Below are 21174 nucleotides of genomic sequence, written 5' to 3'. Positions count from 1 at the left end.
TGCAGTCACTAGAGCCCATAACCAGTAGCAGTTGCCGCCGCCGCTCCTTACTCTACAACCCCGAACACTATCACAGCCCAGCTCCGGCTACTGGTCCCTCCGGCAAGACCCCCAGCAGCAGCGACTCTAGCGGCAAGTTCCGGCGACGAAAACTCCCACCATCGGCATTCCCTGCAACATCCAGCGACACCGCTCACGGCCACTGTTTCCTCTGGCCGTCCCTGCAGGAGCAACCACCCAGCAGCCCACTCACTCCCACAACCGTCGCCATCGCTCGCCCCCGTTGCCGTCGGCGTCTCCCGGTGGTACCCCCGTGGTAAGTCCCCCGGTGAATCTCCCCCTGCCTCCTGTCTCTTACATGCACTACTCACACACACACTCAATACACTCTCATGCACACACAACACTCACCTCACAGCCTGCACTACACATGCAATACCACTCCACGGCCTACACACACACACCCACAAACACCGGCAAGTACCCCCCCTCTGTAAGTACCCACTGCCAGCCCCAGTGTGCACACGCACACGCACACGCACGTGTGATGTTTAGGTAATTTGTTTATTTATCTATTTATTTTTTTCTCTTATCTTTATTCTATACATATATTGTGTTATTATTGTTTTATTTAATGTTTGGGGTTTGCTTTTGTTTTGTTTTTATTAATATTGTTTGTATATTGTTTAGGGTGATTTAGTATTTTATTATGGTTATTTATTTGTCTGTATATTGGTTAGGGTGGTTTAAGGTTGCTAAATATTTTTATTTGTATGTTTATTTAAGATGCTTTAATATTGTTGTTATTCTTTCATTTTTTTTTTATATATGTTGTTTATATATTAATTTAGGACAGTTAATTTTGTTGTATTATTATTATTATTATTATTTATTTTTTTTTTACCATTATTAAATATTCCTTGTTATTTTATAGGGCATTTTTAATATTATGGTATATTTCATCATCATATATATATATATATATATATATATATATATATTTTTATTTGTATATTTATTCAGGATGTCCATATTTATAAATACTAATTTGTTTATCTTCATTATTGTAGGATTTTTCTTTTTATTGTCGAGGTAAGACTTCAATTGTAATATTTAAATGTTATAATTTATGTTGTCATTTTTTTTTAGTGCGTAATATTTAAGTTGTATGTGTAATATGTATTCTTAGGTTTCAGGTTTTTTATCTTGTTGTGGTTCTTATGTGTAAGATTTTTTTTTTTTTTTATATATATTATTTTATTCATGCATATATTGTAGGTTAACTTTATAGTATATTATTAGTATTTTAGAATTTTGGTCGTGTTATATATCATGTTAGGAGTTTTAGTAGATTAGTTGTAGTGGTATTTTAAAATTATAGTTGTATGTGCATTCTAGAATGTTAGTCATATCAGGTATCTAATAACTTAGGATTTATAAGTAACATTGTGCATATAATTTAGTTTTTTAGGTAACTTTTAATATAGCATATTGAGTAATACTGTATATTTACTATTATTATGATACTTTAAGTATGTTAATATATAAGGTATTATTTATTATGGTAAATTTAATACTTTAAGTAATATAATATATTTGGTGTTTTGGTATCATGCTATTATATGGTATGTTTAGTATATATAGTATTATAGTAATTTATTACGTATTATATTATTTGTGGATATTTATTATTATTATTATTATCGTGATTTTGTGTATTATGGTATGTTTAAGTATTTTTGTTTATAACGTACATGTAATATTTTAATATTATGATATGCTCATTATCTTAGTCTATATTATATGTTTATATTTTACGATTATTGGTATGTTAGATATTTTAGCTTCTATTATATATGTTGATTAGTACGTATTGTGGTATCTTAATACTCTAGTTTATTATTATTTTATTCATTTACTTATTTATTTATTACGTTTAAATTATTATATCTATTATCCAAAACCTCCCAAACTAGTATTTTCATACTTAGGAAAACCCATAAAATTTCTAAAATTTGGGAGCGTATTTTACAAAGTATTTTTGATTTTTAATCCCTATGATTTTAATTGTGGGGGGTATTAGCCTTTGGGCTTCACGTACCCTAAGTTCTGAGGGAATATATATATATATATATATGTATATATTTATTTATTTATTTTTTTTTACATGTATTTATAAATTCATAAAAAGGAATAATTTAAAGAATTATTAGATTAACTTAGGGATAATTTCAAATTAATTAGGTACCGTTCGTAAGAACGGGGGCGTAGGGGGTGCTCGTACCTTCCCCTCGCGTAACCGAACTCCCGGCCCCAACTCTGGTAATGTAGACCGATTCTACCCCTAACGGGGTAGTAATCATGTGTTCTAACCGCACTAAAGGTTAGTGTGACTCCGATATCCATGTTCTTCCATGAAAATATTAAAATGATTGTAATTTCGCCGCCCGAGGCACATGCGCTCCCGGGACGTCGCGACAATTATGATCATATTTACAGACGACATTTATACTTATAAGTATTATCAATATGATGAATAGAACATTCTGAATAATCAGTTTATGTTAAGCTACATAAGCATGTTTTATATGATAACAAGTACTCAGGCTTTTCTCAGTTTTGTTATATATAGTATCTTATTTTAGATTAAATTTTTCCAAGTATATGACTCACTTGCTACACCCTAGTAATAGCATGTTTGTTCTTACTGAGCGTCGCCTCATCCCATTTAATTAATATTTTTTAGGTGATCTAGTTAGGCGAGCAGAACAAGCTCGCAGGTAAAGGGGCTACAGTGTTACCCTGCCACGAGGGTGAGCGTTTTTGGGAAAAAAGGTATTTTTGTGTAGCCCTAGTTCAGTTATTTATTTATATTTTGGGAGTATTTAGCACTCTCGTATTGTATTGTATTGTATATGTATATGGTTATGGATACTTGACTTCAGCTTCTCGCTACTTAGGTTGATGTTTTATTCCATCAGGGGTTATCAGCACAGTTTAACTTAATATGTAAATATATAGAATTTTAGAAGGTCGTTACAATTTGGTATCAGAGCCTAGGCTGCTAGGTTTTGTAGACTTTAGAGTACAGTAGAAGCAATAACAAAGTATAGGAAATAATTTGAGGTGTGTTCTGTAGTCTGGGTACAGGATTTTTCGTGGTGGTTTTAGTGTTTTTTCTTGGGGTGACGATTTTAAGAAAACCATAGTAAACTGTCATCGGGTCGTGTGTCTAGGTTGCAGAACTAGATTCTGAATTAAGATCAGGGAAGGTAGTTAGTTATGAATATGGAGTTTAAGTGGAATAAAATAGATTAGGTCTGTGCAGGAGATAAGATTATTAAAGTGTATTCTTTATTTTCATGATGAACCCAAGAAGCAGTGGCATGAATGCTGGGGGAGACAGACCAGGATCTTCTAGCATGGGTGGTGGTGATACAGATGCAATACTACATAGCATCACCCAGCAGATGATGGCTGAAATGGCCAGGAGCTTAGGGAGCATAGCTACATGATTGGGCAGTTTACATGGATGAAGCCCCTATCCTTTGCTGGAGGAGAAAACCCTGTTGTAGCTGAGAATTGGGTCCAAGACATCAAAGATACGTTGGCTGTTCTTCCTTGTACAGATGAGCATAAGGTGGTATTTGCAGCATTTAAACTGACATGAGAGGCAAAGCGCTGGTGGAGATCAGCGCAATTGATAAAGGAGCAGAGGCCGGTTCTGGTGCCAGTGACTTGTAACCGATTCAAGGAGCTGTTCTTCGAGTGATATTTTCCCTCGGTAGTTCGGAGCACAAAGGTAGTAGAGTTTATGCACCTAGTACAAGGGCAGATGATTGTATCTCAATATGCGACTTGGTTTATCGAGTTGTCACGTTTTGCTCCACATCTAGCAGCTGATGAAAAGAAAAAGGCAAGGAAGTTTGAAAAGGAACTAAGGCAAAAAATTTTTAAGTAGGTGATTGGTTTCAGGGCTCAGACATTTACATAGGTTGTAGACAGAGCTGCGATCATTAAAAGTGGTATACAAAGGGATATAGTGGCTTAGATTCAGAAGAAGAGGCCTTCGCCTTAAGGTTTTTAGGCTGGCTCCAGTAGGGGTTCATGGAGATGAGGTTGTGATAAGGGAGATTAGCAGCACACGATAGTACCTCGCAAGAATCAGGGTACACCGACTTTCCCGATATGTCAGACGTGCGGGAGACGTCATTTGAGGGAGTGCCAAGCAGGGAGATATGTGTGTTATCACTGTAGGAGACTCGGCCACATGGCACGTGCATGCCCAGGACTGCCTGATCATGTTTCAGCTCCCAAGCCTTGTCAAGGAGGATATCAGGTGCCTTGTGGAGGCCAGTAGAGGAATGTAGCCCTGGCGAGGGTTTACGCTTTGATTCCGGGTGATGCTGAGGCTACCACTGATGTGGTGATAGGTACTTTCATTGTGTTATCATATCGAGTTATTATCTTATTTGATTTAGGTGCTACACATTCATTTGTCTTTGCATCCTATGTAAACTATCTGGAAGTGAGATCCGGTCATTAGATATAGAGTTGTCGATAGCTACACCATCAGGGTCAGTGTTGTGATGTCAAAAGGTACTCAAGGATTATCCAATAGAAATTTAGGGGAGAGTGCTACCAGAAGATCTGATTGTGTTTGATATGTGTGGGTTTGATGTAATATTGAGAATGGATTGGTTGGAAATTAATCACGCTAGTATTGATTGCCATTAGAAGGAAGTAATTTTTAGACCCCCTGGTGAGCAAGAATTTAGGTTTGTTGGTTCATGCGCACATACTTCTTTGCAGATAGTATCAGCTATACAGGCAGACAAACTACTCTGGGACTAAAGTCAGAGGTTTGTGGCTTTTGTAAGGAAGTGTCAGAGAATGAATTGAAGCTTGATAGTACCCCAGTCGTACGAGAATTTCCAAATGTTTTTCCAGAGGAGCTACCAGGGTTGCCTCCCGAACGCGAGGTGAATTTTTCGATAGATTTACCTCTAGGGATGGCACCGATCTCTAAGGTTCCTTATCGTACGGCTCTAGATGAATTAAGAGGATTGAAGAATCAGTTGCAAGACTAGCTAAATAGGGGATTTATACGACCCAGTGTATCGCCATGGGGAGCTCCAGTGTTGTTTGTAAAGAAGAAAGATGATTCTTTGAGGATGTGTATTGATTACAGAGAAATCAACAAGGTTACTATTAAGAATAAATATCCTCCACCCCGTATAGACGATTTATTTGATCAACTCTAGGGTACATGGGTGTATTCCAAGATCGACCTCAGATCTGGGTATCATCAAGTGAGAGTAAAAGCAGAGGACGTCGTGAATACAACTTTCAGAACTAGGTACGAACACTATGAATTTCTCGTTATGCCTTTCGGTCTGATGAATGCCCCAACTGTGTTCATGGACTTGATGAATAGAGTTTTTCATCAGTATTTAGATTAATTTGTAGTGGTTTTTATTGATGATATAATGGTGTACTCGAAGAATTTTGAGGATCATGTGGTGCATTTGGGGCTAGTACTGCAGACACTCAGGGAGGAAAAGCTTTACGCCAAATTTCACAAGTGAGTTTTGGCTCGAGCAAGTTACGTTTTTGGGTCATGTGATTTTAGGAGATGGTATTTCAGTGGATCCCAGCAAGATTGATACAGTGGTGAATTGGGCTAGGCTGAAAAATGTGCAAGAAGTCAGAAGTTTCTTGGGACTGGTAGGTTATTACCGTTGATTTGTTGAGGGGTTTTCAGCTTTGTCAGGGCCTCTCACACGTTTGACCAGAAAAAATGCCAGGTTTGTGTGAGAAAAAGAATATGAGCAGAGTTTTCAGAAATTAAAGCAGCGGCTTGTCACTGCACTAGTACTAACGATTACATCAAGAGGTGATGGGTATGTTATTTACAGTGACGCGTCTTTAAGAGGGCTCGGTTGTGTACTGATGTAGCATGGTAGGGTAGTAGCATATGCTTCTAGGCAGTTGAAAGAATATGAAAAGAACTATCTTACTCACGATCTGGAATTGGCTATGGTTGTACACGCACTAAAGATCTTGAGACATTACTTATATGGTGAGAAATGTGAAATATTTTCCGATCATAAGAGCCTAAAGTATTTCTTTACACAGAAAGAATTGAATATGTGGCAAAGGAGGTGGTTAGAACTCATCAAGGATTATAACTGTACCATTAGTTACCAACCAGGTAAAGAAAATGTGGTGGCTGATGCTTTGAGCCATAAATCAAAAAATGCAACACAGCTAGCAGCAGTAGTTCAGCACCCAATTCAGATGGACTTGGAAAGGCTCGGTGTGGAACTAGTGGAGGATGATCCTCAAGTGGTTATTGCCAGTCTGGTTGTACAGACTACAATATATGAAAGAATTAAAGTTGCTCAGGGGGATGATCCAGAATTAGCAGAAGTAATAGCCAGAATACAAGATGGTCAGGGAGAGGAATTCAGCATTTTTGACGATGGGGCTTTGAGATTTCGTACCAGATTTTGTGTTCCTACGGATGACAGCATCAGGAGGACGATTCTAGAAGAAGCACACAAATCCTTGTACACTGTTCATTCTGGCAGTACGAAAATGTATAGGGATCTATGGGAGTATTTCTGGTTTAGTGGCATGAAGAAGGAAATAGCAGAATTTGTGCAGCAGTGCTTGACATGCCAGCAAGTTAGGGCTGAGCACTAGTGGCCGGCTGGCCAGTTGCAACCACTTTTCATTCCTGAGTGGAAGTCGGACCTCGTATCCATGGATTTTGTTACTGGGTTACCACCGGCATCACATGGTCAGAATGTCATTTGGGTGATTGTTGACAGATTGACAAAGACGGCCCATTTTCTGCCCATTAAAGTTAGCTACCCTATGAATAGGTTAGGAGAGATTTACATATAGGAAATTGTTCGACCCCATGGAGTGCTAGTATCCATAGTCTCGGACCGTGATCCATGTTTTACATCACGGTTTTGGAGGAGCTTGCAGGAGGCATTGGGGACTCAGCTAGCATTCAACACCACTTTCCATCCTCAGTTAGACGGTCAGACAAAGAGAACGATTTAGGTACTTGAGGATATGTTGCTACTAGGCTAGCATTGACATGGCTCCTTATGAAACACTCTATGGTAGGATGTGTCATTCCCCTTTACACTAGAGTGAGCTGGGTGAGAGGCAAGTTTTGGGGCCAGAAATAGTACAACAGGCGTACGATAAAGTTCGACTCATTCGAGATAGAATCAGTATAGCACAGAGTCGGCATAAAAGCTACGCAAATACTCGCCGCCGAGAATTGGTATTTGAAGTGGGTGATTATGTATTTCTGAAAATAGCACCACTGAAAGGAATCATGAGGTTTAGGAAGAAAGGTAAGTTGAGCCCTAGGTCTACTAGCCCTTTTGAGGTACTTGAAAAGATTGGGTCAGTTGCCTATCGGCTAGCATTACCACCATCTTTATACAGGATTCATGACGTATTTCACGTTTCTATGTTAAGGAAATACATCCCAGATCCTTCCCATATTATCAGCTATGCAGAATTGGAACTCAGTGATGCTTTAGCCTATGAGGAAGCTCCAGTACGGATCCTAGATAGGAAGGAACAGGAATTGCGCATCAAAAACATGCCACTAGATAGTAAAAGTTCTGTGGAGGAACCACATGATAGAAGAAGCTTTTTGCTTGAAGATGAGATTAGACAAAAATACCCCCACCTGTTTAGGGGGTTATAGCAGTGATTTGTAAATTAAAGTAGTGGTAATTTTGTTTTGTACAATGTAATTGTAGTGTAGAGTATAGGATAGGTTGTATTTTGATTTTGGAGGAATTTCCTTTTATAGTTGTAATCTCCCAAAACTACCCATGTAACCACGGTACTCCTCCATCATAAGTGAGGGTAGGTAATAAAATAAGTAGACCATTTTGCCTTTAAGGGATGATGATTTATATGAATAGTAAATTTGGAGGACAAAATTTTATAAGGAGGGGAGAATGTAATAACCCGAAGAATAATGGTATTTAAATAATAAAGAGGGAAGGAAATGGAAACAGAAACAGAATGAGGTAGTAGACTTCGTCGACAAACGACTCGTTGACAAGGGTGTCCTTCGTCGACGAGTAGATACCAAGAGTATGTTTGGGCGACTCTAAATTTCGTCGACGATGGGGAAAGTTCATCTATGAGTTGCCTTCTTCACCTCGTCAACGAGGTGACGTGGCTCGTCGACAAAGGCCATAGTATAAATAGTGTGAAACTCAGTTTTTATGTAGAAAATTTACCGAAATCCTCTCTCTCCTCTCCCCTACGGTTCTTCTTTCCTTTTTCTTTGATTTCAGCCTGATCATTCACCAGATCGACGATCTGAGGCCACCACGACGCTCTCGGAGAAGTTCTCCTTAAGTCTGCCAGAGCGGGTCGTTGGTGGGACGAAGTTGGATTTCATCCCAGATTCAGGGTAAGGTCTTTTTGTCAAAGTTTGGCTTTCCAGCAATTATAGGAAATGTAGTATGCAAGGAAATAATGATATTTTGTTCTATGATATATGATTTTCAGGGTGTTGAGTGGGGAGCCCTGGGGGTGTAGGACTCGTCACAGTAGGGGATTTTAGCAGCAATCAAGTAAGGGAAATATGTTACGCTAGGCAAATCTATTATGATTCAATATAAATTGTATGTTTTCAGTAAATTATTATTTAGATTATTTATATAGTTTTAGAACCTAATAATGCTGATATTTAATTGTGTGGCATGAGTTAGTATTAGTAGTACAAGGTTTCCATAATTTTTAGAATACCATGCTTTTCAACATATGCACAGAAACTTGTATTTTGCAGTATTTTTAGAATATCATGATATACCTATTTCAAAATCATAACATTCAGTTCATACAGTAAATCAAATATTTCAGTTATTTAGTTAAGCAAACATCTCAGAAACTCAGTTATTACAGTTTACTCAGCAATTTATATGTTGTTATGGTTATTTCAGATGTTACAGAATCATGATAAAAACATAATTTTAGAAATATCAGTTACGTATATAGTATCAGACCTTGACGGACTTTATTTAGCAGCAGAATACGGTACCGTAGTTATATTCAGTTCAGAGTGCAACCCCTATTTAGATAATATGTGGTATTCAGAAGTCGATCGTGCCTATGTTGTGGACAGGCTCCCCACCAGATATAGGTTGAGGGGGCTGATCTGACTGTTGCATTTCGATTGACTTACCCTGGTCGGCCAGCCAGGTTAGGTCCTGCCTTTGGGCCGCACAATGCTGTCATGAGGGGTTAATTCATGACTTCAGTTATCCATCTAGGGAATTTTCACAATTATTATTTATATATATTATGATCATATTTATAGATGACAGTTATACTTATAAGTATTATCAATATTATGAATAGAACATTATGAATAATCAGTTTATGTTAAGCTACATAAGCATGTTTTATATGATAACAGGTATTCAAGCTTTTCTCAGTTTTGTTATATATAGTATCTTGTTTTAGATCAAATTTTTCCAAGTATATAACTCACTTGCTACACCCTAGTAATAGCATGTTTGTTCTTACTGAGCGCGCCTCATCCCATTTAATTGATATTTTTCAGGTGATCCAACTAGGCGAGCAGATTAAGCTCGCAGGTAGAGGGGCTATAGTGCTACCCTGCCAAGAGGGTGAGCGTTTTTGGAAAAGAGTGTATTTTTTTGTAGCCCTAGTTTAGTTATTTATTTATATTTTGGGAGTATTTAGCACTCTCGTATTGTATTGCATTGTATATGTATATGGTTGTGGATACTTGACTTCAGCTTCTCGCTGCTTAGGTTGATGTTTTATTCCATCATGGGTTATTAGTGCAGTTTAACTTAATATATAAATATATAGAATTTTAGCAGGTCGTTACAAGGAACATCTTAAATTAAAATCCTATCTTATTATGCTCCCTAGTATTTTTGGCTTAGATCAATTTGTTATTCACTATGGCATGTGTTCAATTGTGATGACCTTATTGAATTTCTTAATTGAAAAATATAATACTTAGCCACATGTTCTTTGGGATTGTCATATGATCTTGCATGTAATTCTTGAATTTTTAGGATCATTATGGTTGTGGTTTTTTGGTTATATTTTAGTATGTGCTTAATTGAAAAACCAGAAAATTTGTACTTGCTTGCTTTAAATTAAAATCTTATTTTTTAGCAAGCCCACCCCTAGTACTTTTTACAAACATCAAAAGGGGATATATATTTATATTTACATACATATGTATTTATTTTAATACTTCATGGCAAGAACTAATTTCAAAACTAAAAATTTTTCTCTTGCCTCATTATTATTACATACATATATGTTTTTAAAATTGCATAACTGGTTCGGTAACTTCATATGAAATGCATGCAAACTAGTTAGGTTGTTTTATGCTCAAACCTTCTATCTATTATCATATGTTGTGTGTTTTAAACTCATATCTTCCATGAGTCTTATGATATAATTTAAATTGCTATGGTTTATGGATAATTCTGGTCTAATTCTGTTTTCATGTCATTTAAATCTTTAAATGATCAGTTATAGAGTTTGTGTGCTTAATTGTTAAACATGTCATTGCTTTATATTCTATGAATTTGTTTGTGATATGAATTGCATAACTATCATATCTCTTGTATGTTGATAGTTATATTTATGTTTTGAGAATACTAAACTGCTTGAGTTGATTGTTGTGGATATATTGTAACTTTAAAACTCAATCAGGTCATTTCTATACAGGTATTTTTGGGAAAATGCTCTATTTTCAAACGGCATGCTGCCGAAAATTCTAAAAATTTTCCCAATCTTATTGTGTATTTAAATGATTCATACTCAAATGCCTTGCTTACATGCTTTATCTTTATAGCCCTTTTTGTAGTTGCCAAAAAGGGGAGAAGAGACAAAAATTGGGCACTTGAAAATTGAAAATTGTTTGCATTAACAAATCTTTAACATTATGCATACTGCTAGGGGAGCCTTTCAAGGCTATACCCACTTTTTGCATAGTATATTTGTCATCATTAGAAAAGGGGAGAATGTTGACCTTATGGGTCATTCTCAGTTTTGATAATGACAAATACTCTTGGTATTTAATGTTTTCTAAGTTTGTGTGCAGGTTCATATTAGCAAATCAATTGATGGCACACGAAGTAAAGCCAGAAGACCCTGAAGATTATTTATTGTTATAATTTATATTATTTGGCTCTGTAACAAGTTATATCGATCTGTAATAATCTCTGCATGTCATGCATGTAGGTAATTGTAAGCTCAACAAGACCGTATTTTGACTTTAGGTCCCAGCACTCACATACATATCATATAATATACAAGAGTGTTGAAAATGTGATTAAATTTAACATTATTAGGTAAATTAATAGAGCTTGGGCGACCAAACCCCTCCTCGAGCGTCCGAACTGTTGAGAAGTCAATAGTTGACCTAGGCTCTCAGGTGATCGAACAAAAGTGTGCACACCTTCCACGGGCGCCCGAACCACCTAAAAAGGACATTCCACCAACTTGGGCTACCAAACTACTTAGTTCAAATTGAGCCTCGGGCGACCGAACACACAAGCTCAGGCCACCGAACCTATGACCGGGCACCCAAACGAAGAAATGTTTCTGACTTTGTTTCGGGCCACCGAACTGAAACTTGGGCTACCGAACTGATTTTAAAGGCTTTTATTATTGTGTCTGTTCAGGCGACTGAATTACGGTTTAGCCACCCGAACCTCGGCGGGTTAAAAATTATTTAACTGTGGTAAATATGGGTTAATTTGGGTTAATTGTGCTTAAAAAATTTGAAACTTTTCTAAGAATTCCCAACAAGTCCCAAATGGTTATAATTTTACCCTTGCCTATAAATATGGGTTCATTTGTGAGGATTAGTGTGAGATTAGCCAAAATAATTAGCAAAAATCTTCTTTATCTCAAAATCTCATTTTTCCTAAAATACTCTCAAATATTTATTCCCTTGATACATCTTGATTTTGTGAGAGTTTATTGAGTGTTCTTGTGTTTATTCGCTATTGCTAATACTCCCATTATTCGTATTTTATTGATTGATTTTGGGGGAGTTAAGCAAGGTTTTCCCATAGATTTTATTTAATAAATCTTGTGTTGGGAAAAACCTAGTAGCTTAAGGATCTTTACATTGTCATTGCAAAGATCTCTATAGCTTAATTTTATTGTACAAAATATTTTTAACAAGCTATATTATTATTTCAAACAACTCTTGAGCATATTCCATTGAAGAAAATATTTTGAGTTGTTCTGAATATTTGCAGCATCTTTGAAACCCTGATTATTATTAAGATTTGATATATCCTGTTTCAAAGAAATAGCTTGATTAGAACACTTTTGAGCATATTAGCGATCATATCTTGTTGAGTGTGGCTTGCACAAAAATACACATCATTGAGCTTACATTTTCCTATATTGTTGATGTGTGATTGATTGAGTATAATGTGCGTATTGGGGTACATATCTACTTTACTTGAGAAGCATAATCACTGTACTAGTCATGCTGTGAACAATATTGTTGTATTTCCAGGCGTGGCCTAAGGGGACTTGATCTAGTCATGAAGGATTAAGTTGGGGTCAGCCCTGTGAATTTGATCGAGAGTCTTCTTCGCCCTGCAAGGAGAATTTGTAAAGGTTGAGATCAGCCCTGTGCTAATTGACCTAATTGTAATCGGTGCCGCTCTACCCGTTAAATGAGCTTTAGTGGAATCTTTGGGCTTGCGAGCTAGAGGCGGAGACATAAGCACAGTTGGCCGAACCCCGATAACATATTGTGTGTCTGTTTATATTTCTGCACTTTAAATTTACCGCACATGTATGTTATAGTATGAATGATGTGCATGATTTGAATTTCCACATATTATATTTATCTGTGCATTTGGGATTGTATAGAAAGACCCTAAGTTGTGATATTCTGCTAACATCTAGTTTAACCTAAGAACAAGTTTAAAAATTCCAATTCACTCCCGCACCTCTTGGGAATACACCAAAGCTAACAACATGTTTGCTGATGCAAGACTCCCTTGGAAGAATAGAATTCAGGCATATCAAACTCAGCACCTCTATTAGTCCTTATAGTCTTGATATGAATATCAAATTGTGTTTCTATGAGCTTAAAAAATGACTGAACTAGAGAGCGAGTATCAAATTTATTTTTCATAACATATACCCAAGTACAACGTGAATGATCATCCACAATTGTAATAAAATATCTAAAACCAGAAATTGACTCAACAGAGAAAGGACCTCATATATCACAATGTATCAAATCAAAGATTTTATTTCTGAACGAATGACTAATATTGAATGGCAATCTTTTATGTTTTACCAATGGACAAACATTACAAGTAAAATCTAAATGAGTATGAATATCAGGTCACATCTTTTGTAATGTTTGAATCTTATGAAAAGAAGGATGTCCTAATCTAAAATGCCAAAGGTCAAAAGAATGATGATTTACAACCGAGGTAAAATTTACAACAAATGAAACATTAGAATTTACAAAAGATTCTTGCAGAAAATATAATCCAGCCACTTGCCTAGCCACTCCAATCATCTTCCATGAATGTTGGTCTTGTATAAAACAGGAATGAGAAAGAAACAACAAATATCAAGAATTTTTTGTGAGTCTTTTAATTGAAATGAGATTAAAAAAGAAAGATGGAACATATAGAACATTATAAAGAACTAATGAATCTGATATTTTCACAATGTCAATATGTGTAACAGGAACGCACGTACCACTAGGCAATTTTACTGATGTATTTTTAACAGAGGTAATTGTAGTGAGATACGAAATAGAACTGACCATGTGATCAGTAGCTCCACTATCAATTATCCATGAATTTGGATGTTTAGAAACAAAATCAGGTAAATTAATCATACTTGACAAACTCAAAGGATTAGAAGCAGTAGATGATTTGCTCATAGCATACATGGCTGAAGGTTGAGGGGTCTATGAAGAGGTTTGTCAAAAGGAAAGAAGTTGACACTATTCTTTAGTGAAAGGAAATTGAGGATTTGTGGCCGAAAAATCTGAGTCATTGGAAGATAATGAAATTTGATGTGCAGATGATGTCTTGGTTCTTGAATTTTGATGATATTCAGGAGGATACCCATGTAATTTGTAGCATTTGTCAACTGTATGCCCAGTAAAACCACAATGAGTACAAATTGGCCTGGGACATTGCTTTTGATGATTCTTGACCATTGTTGTAGGAACATTCTTGAAAGCGAAGTAGTTATCTCAAGAAGGGCGAGTGAATTGGATTATTTAAAAAATTTATTGTTCCCTTTATATAGATTCTTGAATTCCTTGTTTTATTAAACACACAGCTTTGCTGATTTATCAATTACACAACAAAAACTTAAATGAACAAGAAATTCTGAAACCAATATTCAATCTACAACCACACACCAACCAAGTAACCAATCAAACAAACAATCATTCAATCAAGATGTAGCACTTTGGCAAATTCAGCTTTTAGTGAGAATTCTTATATAGCCTTCTAGATATTTATGTAAGCCCTATAGAGAATGTAACTTACTTCTTTAGTGCAAATCCCAACCAACTCATAATTTAAATAAACTCTTAGTTAATTTGTATTTGGGTGTTAACAAATCAACGTACTCCCTTTGAGGTTTCCGCAAAGTATATTAGTCAGCCAACGTACTCTCTTTCAGTTTTCACAATTCCAAATCAAAATTAAACTTTGATTTATTTAATTTCCATTGCATGTAGTTTTTATGATTAAGAAAATTAAAACATCCGCACAATTTATATTTTTGATGGAATTTAAAGAGAGTAAAGGAAAGAGAGTGACACCAGGTTTTTACGAGTTTCGACTTATCCCCAGCCTATGTCCTCGCCTTAGGCAAACTACCTAAGGATTCTACTATACCTGTTCCTTTTCGGGCAGAACAAAACCGTTACAAAAACCTCTTTTTCCTGAAGAGAAACCTCTCTAAGCAACAACCCACGCTTGGTCCAACAATCCAAATCAGCCTTGAATCGCCAAGAACTACAAGATAGGAATAAGAATCTGTGTACAAGAACACTCTCAAAACATAGTAAATTTGTACAAGTTAGAGCACTTAATATACTTCAAAACGAATACTAAATAGACAATATCAAGCTCAAGATATAGATATCACTAAAGGTTCTTTCTTAGAGATAGAGAAAACTTAGTTGCAATAAGAACTAAGGCTTTTGATCAATCAGCAATTTCGTAGAGTTCTCCCAGTAAGAATGTAAGCAAGTATGGATTTAGGAGAATATAAAAGTAGGATGCTTGTATTGCTTGAGCTATAGAATTCATTAAGCTAAAGAGGTATTTATAGAGTTTTTTGTGAAAGAGTTTCCTTATTTACCAAGTCGACTTGGAGTGTTTGGTCAACTTTGCGAAAGATTTGAAATCATAGAATTAAATTTGAAAATCTTCCCGTTAAGTTCGAAATTCAAAATTTCCATGCTGTCAGTCGGTTGACTCACTTGAGTGGGTCAATTTTGTGCAGGTTAATCGCCTGAACATGCGGCTAACAGCATTTTTCCTATCTAAAAATTAATTTTAATAAATTGTCAATCGGCTGACTCAACCACGTTCAAAATGGTCAATCGGCTAGACAGACGAAGTTGTCAATCAGCTAACTAATCCAAGTTCAAACTGTCAGTCGGCCGAGCAGGTTTATTCATTCTTTGTGTTTGTTAGTCGGCTAACCAATCTTAGTTTGTTCTGGTCAATCGGCTGATCAATCCATTCTTTTTCCAAATATTTTCATTTTTTATTTTTAAACTCTAGTTTTTTTTTTTTAAGACTCAAATATAACTTTTCAAAATCATTTTTAAGGGTTTTTCAAGAACTGGTCTCTAAGTCTTTGTATCCTAAAGAGCTTCATATATCTATATAATATTGATTTGAAGTACTTATAAATGACTTTCTAAACATGAACTTCAATAAGCACTAAGTCTTGAAGCTCCTTTCCATCTCTTGTGGTTCAGCTTGATCCCAACAAGCTTTAATCATTCATTTGTCATTTTGCAATACTTCTATAATTCGGAATGCTTTCATTTGATTAGCTTTATTTTCAAGCTTTCTTCCATGAGAGTACTTTGATCATTCAAACCTGAAATAATATCACTTAACAGCTCATGTTAATATATCCTTCATTTGTTATCATCAAAATAAGATTAAAAAGTCTAGTTAGGCCAACAATATCCCACTTTTTGATGATGACAAACAAGGAGCAAAGATGAAGGTTCCTTTGAAAAGGCTCCCCCTTACAATAAGCATTCTTCTAATATAGCATGTAGAGTGCTTCATGTGCTTTAATATGTTCAATATGCTCTCAAGGTATTTTAACTAACATGGTGAATATGCTTCAATCAATAGTCAATATATTCAGGATATGCTCAAGACTTTAAAATATTCAATATGCTTAAAAATATCAATATGCGCAAAATATCATCTTTGCTTGCTTTACTCTCTCCCCCTTTGGAAATCATTCAAAACAAGGGAAAAAGTATCATTCCATAAAAAAAGTCATACTAGTACAAGCAACGCAACAAAGCTACGTGTTTGACATACAAACTACCGAATACATTAAAAAATTACAAGATTCAGTTTTTGAGTAGAAGGGCAGTCTAAAAAATCAGCTTCAGCATCATCAGAATGGTCGGCTGACTGTAACTTTCTTTACACTCATTTGTTCAGTTAGTCGACTGGGTCTTTGGTTAGTTGGCTAACTGTTGATTTTTATGAAATTTTGATTCTTTACACAATTTATCTACTATGTAATAGGTCATGCTCTCTTTTAAGTGTTATGAATCTATCTTCTGAGAGAGGTTTAGTAAAGATATCAGCCGATTGATCATTTGTATTGATGAATTCAAGAGTTATATATTCTTTTTGAACATGATCTCTTAAAAAATGATGTCTTATGTCAATATGCTTGGTTTTTGAGTGTGAAATAAGATTTTTAGATATGTTTATTGCACTCGTGTTGTCACACTTAATTGGTATAGTTGTGTATTTTAAATTAAAATCTCTTAATTGTTGTTTCATATATAGTGTTTGTGCACAATAACTCTCGACTGCTACATATTCAACCTCAGCAGTTGACAAGGCCATAGAATTTTGTTTCTTTGAAAACCAAGATACTAATGATCTTCCTAAAAAGTGACATGTGCCACTTGTGCTCTTTCTATCAATTTTGCATCTGGCATAATCCGTATCCGAATAACTAATCATTTCAAAGCCGGTGTCTTTTGGATACCATAGTCCTAGTTCAATTATGCCTAATAAGTATCTTAGGATTCTTTTTACAGCAACTTGATGAGATTCCTTAGGTGCTGATTGAAAACGTGCACACATACACACACTAAACATTATGTCGGGTCTATTGGCTATTAAATAAAGTAAACTTCCAATCATACCTCTATAATACTTTATATCTACAGGTTTTCCTTTCTCATCTTTGTCTAGGCTGATGGAGGTACTCATAAGGGTTCCTATAGGTTTACTATTTTCCATATCGAATTTTTTGATCATTTTTTTATGAATTTTAATTGACTTATAAAAGTTCCAGTCTTTACTTGTTTAATTTGTAGTCCAAGAAAATAGTTTAATTCCCTCATCATGCTTATTTCAAATTCTTCTTGCATACGTTTTGCAAATTCTTTACATAGATATTCATTAGCAGCACCAAATATTATATCATCTACATAGATTTGAATTAGAAGTATGTCATCTTTCTTGGTTTTAATGAACAAGGTACTATCAATTTTTCCTCTTGAAAACCCCTTCTCTATTAAAAATCCACTAAGTCTTTCATACCAAGCCCTAGGGGCTTGTTTTAACCCATATAAAGTCTTAATTAGTCTAAACACATAATCAAGATTTTCTATATCTTCGAATCCGGGGGATTGTTCAACATATACTGACTCTACGAGTCCAATCTGGTTTGGATAATGACAAATCACTTGGTATTTGATCTGTGCATTGAGTTTGTGAACAGGCACCATATTAAGCATGCACGGAAAGATTACGAGTCATGGAAGCCATAGAGTAAAGCTGACACATCTTGGCAAGATCCATGGAACTCAAAGAGTACAACAATCAAGATGCAAGCGGCAAAGTTCAAGAACATCTTGGGAATGGGTATTTAGAACTCATGTACTTATATTTTCATATGATTTAATTTGAGGCTCACCATAACTTAGAATGATTTTAGGATTCATGCATTTCATGTATATCATTAGGGGACTTTCATAGACTTAGAAATATTCTTAAAACCTTGGAAAGTACCTTTATAAAAGAGCCAAGAAAGAAAGTAAAATAGAGTTTTAAATTAAAAAAAATTAAGAAAAATGGGACTTCAGTAGCCTGAACTCACCCTCAGTAGCCTGAAGAATTTCTTCAGGAGCCTGAAGATTAAGTTCGGTAGTCTGAAGAATTAATGGGAAAAAACAACAAGAAGGCCGAGGTACTTCGGTTGCCTGACCCTGAAACTTCAGTCGCCTGCCTAAACTTCAACATTAGTAGCTTGAAGTCGCGAGAAAGTTTAAAAATCATATTTTTATTAAACGAAATCGCAAATTATTTCTTTGATCCAACAGGTGAGATCAATCCTAAGGGTAAGACACTATAAATACTAAATATCTAACCCCTAGAACCAAGCTAAGACACCCAAAAAAGAGAAGAACACATCTTGTTGAAAGAACATTGAAAACTTGCTACTATTGCTATACAATTGCCTACACTTCAATCTCTAACCATCAAGTTTGGGCAAATCAACTCAGAATCTCAAAGGAAAAATGTTTACTCATCTAAATTCTCATTCTAGTATTGAGGTTTGATCATTCAAGTTATTATCCTCAAGAACTTCTCATCTTATTACTTGTTCTTGATTATCTTTAGAAAAGTTTGATCTCGTGTGTTCATACATATAAAAAAAAAATTGTTTTTGAAAAGATCATTACTTGAGAAAGTTGTTTAGCTATTAATTGATTGTTTTTTATTCAAGAGTATATATATAGTTTTCATAGAGCATATTATTGAAAAATCTATTTTTGATTAGGTATTAAAAGGTTGATCTTGAAATTGCTTATACATATACATATTTATTTTAAACAAGATCGTTACTTGATTAAGGTTGTGTTATTGATTTTAATGGTTTGATTCAAGTGTGCATTTAGTTATAGGATTCACATTTTATATATATTAAAACACTTGAGAATATATCCTTGGTATTCATAAATATCTATTTTATTAAGGATATCTTGTTTGGAAAATCTTATACTCAGGTTTTTGTTCTTTGAATTACATATCATATACATTTACATATTACAAAGATCGAGTTGTGATTAAATATTTGATAGAAAGTTTTTTGATGTAGATTGATAAAATATTCAAGATAAGGCTTTATCAAGTTCACATTAGATATATATGTGCATCTTTACAAAGTGAACTAGAACCCTAGTATACTCCAAAGTATTTTAAATATATCATTACGTGGGAGTTTTGATTAAAGAGGGTTTGTGTGTTGAAGCATATCATACATAAAACAATTGTATCATTTTTATACATTCATGAGCTTCAAGTTTAATCATGTGTAAATGTGTTAGGAATTTGATTTGTACTCACACACTTTTGTTAGAAGCATTTTTTAGTGTTATTTTTCAGATTCTATTGTATACACAGTTCAATGTGTGAACCGGTGTGTAAGGAGAGAATTGCATCTCTTGTAAGCAGCGAACTATGAGGGAGTTGTGCCTCTTGTAAGTAGCGGATTGTACGGGAAGCTCCATCCCAATTTAAGAAGCAGGGATTTAGTGAAATCCTTGAGTGGTTGCTCAAGGCGAGGACATAAGCCAAGTCGGCTGAACTTCGTAAAAATTGTGTTTGTCTTCTCTCTTCCCTTTACTCTTTATTTTTAGCACTGCATTTGTATAGGTTGGATAGCCTTACACATAAGTAATTGAGTAACAAGAATTCATTGGTAAATATATAAGAAGGGTTTAAGCTGTAAATAAGTGCCAAAGAATTTTTTAAATACCCAATTCACCCCCCCCCTCTTGGGATTACACATGATTCAACATATACCTCTTCATTAATTTGCATATTTAAAAAGGCACTTTTAACATCCATTTGGTATAACTTAAATTCTTTGTAGGATGCACAAGCTAATAGCATTCTTATAACTTCCATTCTGGCTACAGGGCAAAGGTTTCATCATAGTCTATCCCTTCTTCTTGGTTATACCCTTTAGCTACAAGTCTAGCTTTGTTTCTAATAACTATACCATTTTCATCTTTTTTGTTTCTAAATACCCATTTAGTTCCAATGATTAAGTGATTTTTTGGTTTGGGTACTAATTGTCATACTTTACTTCTTTCAAATTGATTTAACTCTTCTTGTATAGCAATTATCTAAGAGTCATCTTTAAGGGCTTCTTCAACATTTTTAGGTTCATCTTGAGACAAGAATGCATAGTGATTACATAGATTCTTTAAAGAAGATCTAGTAGTTACACCTCTAGATGGTTCACCTATAATTTGATCTTGAGGGTGATTTATTACATACTTCCATTCTCTTGGTAATTCAAGATTTTTATAGGTTTATCTTTTGAGGTTTCTTCATTTTCTCCTTTTTCTTCCTTAATTTCTAGATCATCCTCTTTTTGCAAAACATCATTCTTTTCTTCATTCTTGACTTCTTTTGTAAAAGGGTTTGATTCATCAAAGTTTACATGTATTGGTTCAGTGATGGTTAGTGTTCTTTTGTTATAGATCCCACAGGCTTTACTATTTGTAGAATATCCTAGAAAAATTCCTTCATCTGATTTAGCATCAAATTTTCCTAAGTCATCTTTGTTGTTAAGAACAAAACACTTACACCCAAAAACATGGAAGTAAGTTATGTTAGGTCTTCTTCCTTTCCATAATTCATAAGGTGTCTTGTTTAGGCTTGTTATAATAGAACCCCCATTAATTACATAGCAAGCTGTATTTACAACTTCGGCCCAAAAATACTTGGGTAAGTTATTTTCATTTAGCATAGTTCTTGCCATTTCTTGAAGAGTTCCATTTTTCCTCTCAACAACTCCATTTTGTTGTGGAGTTCT

This window comes from Malania oleifera, chromosome 1 (assembly GCF_029873635.1).
Source record: "Malania oleifera isolate guangnan ecotype guangnan chromosome 1, ASM2987363v1, whole genome shotgun sequence".
In the NCBI taxonomy this organism is placed as follows: Eukaryota; Viridiplantae; Streptophyta; class Magnoliopsida; order Santalales; family Ximeniaceae; genus Malania; species Malania oleifera.
Note: the sequence above shows the minus strand (reverse complement) of the source record.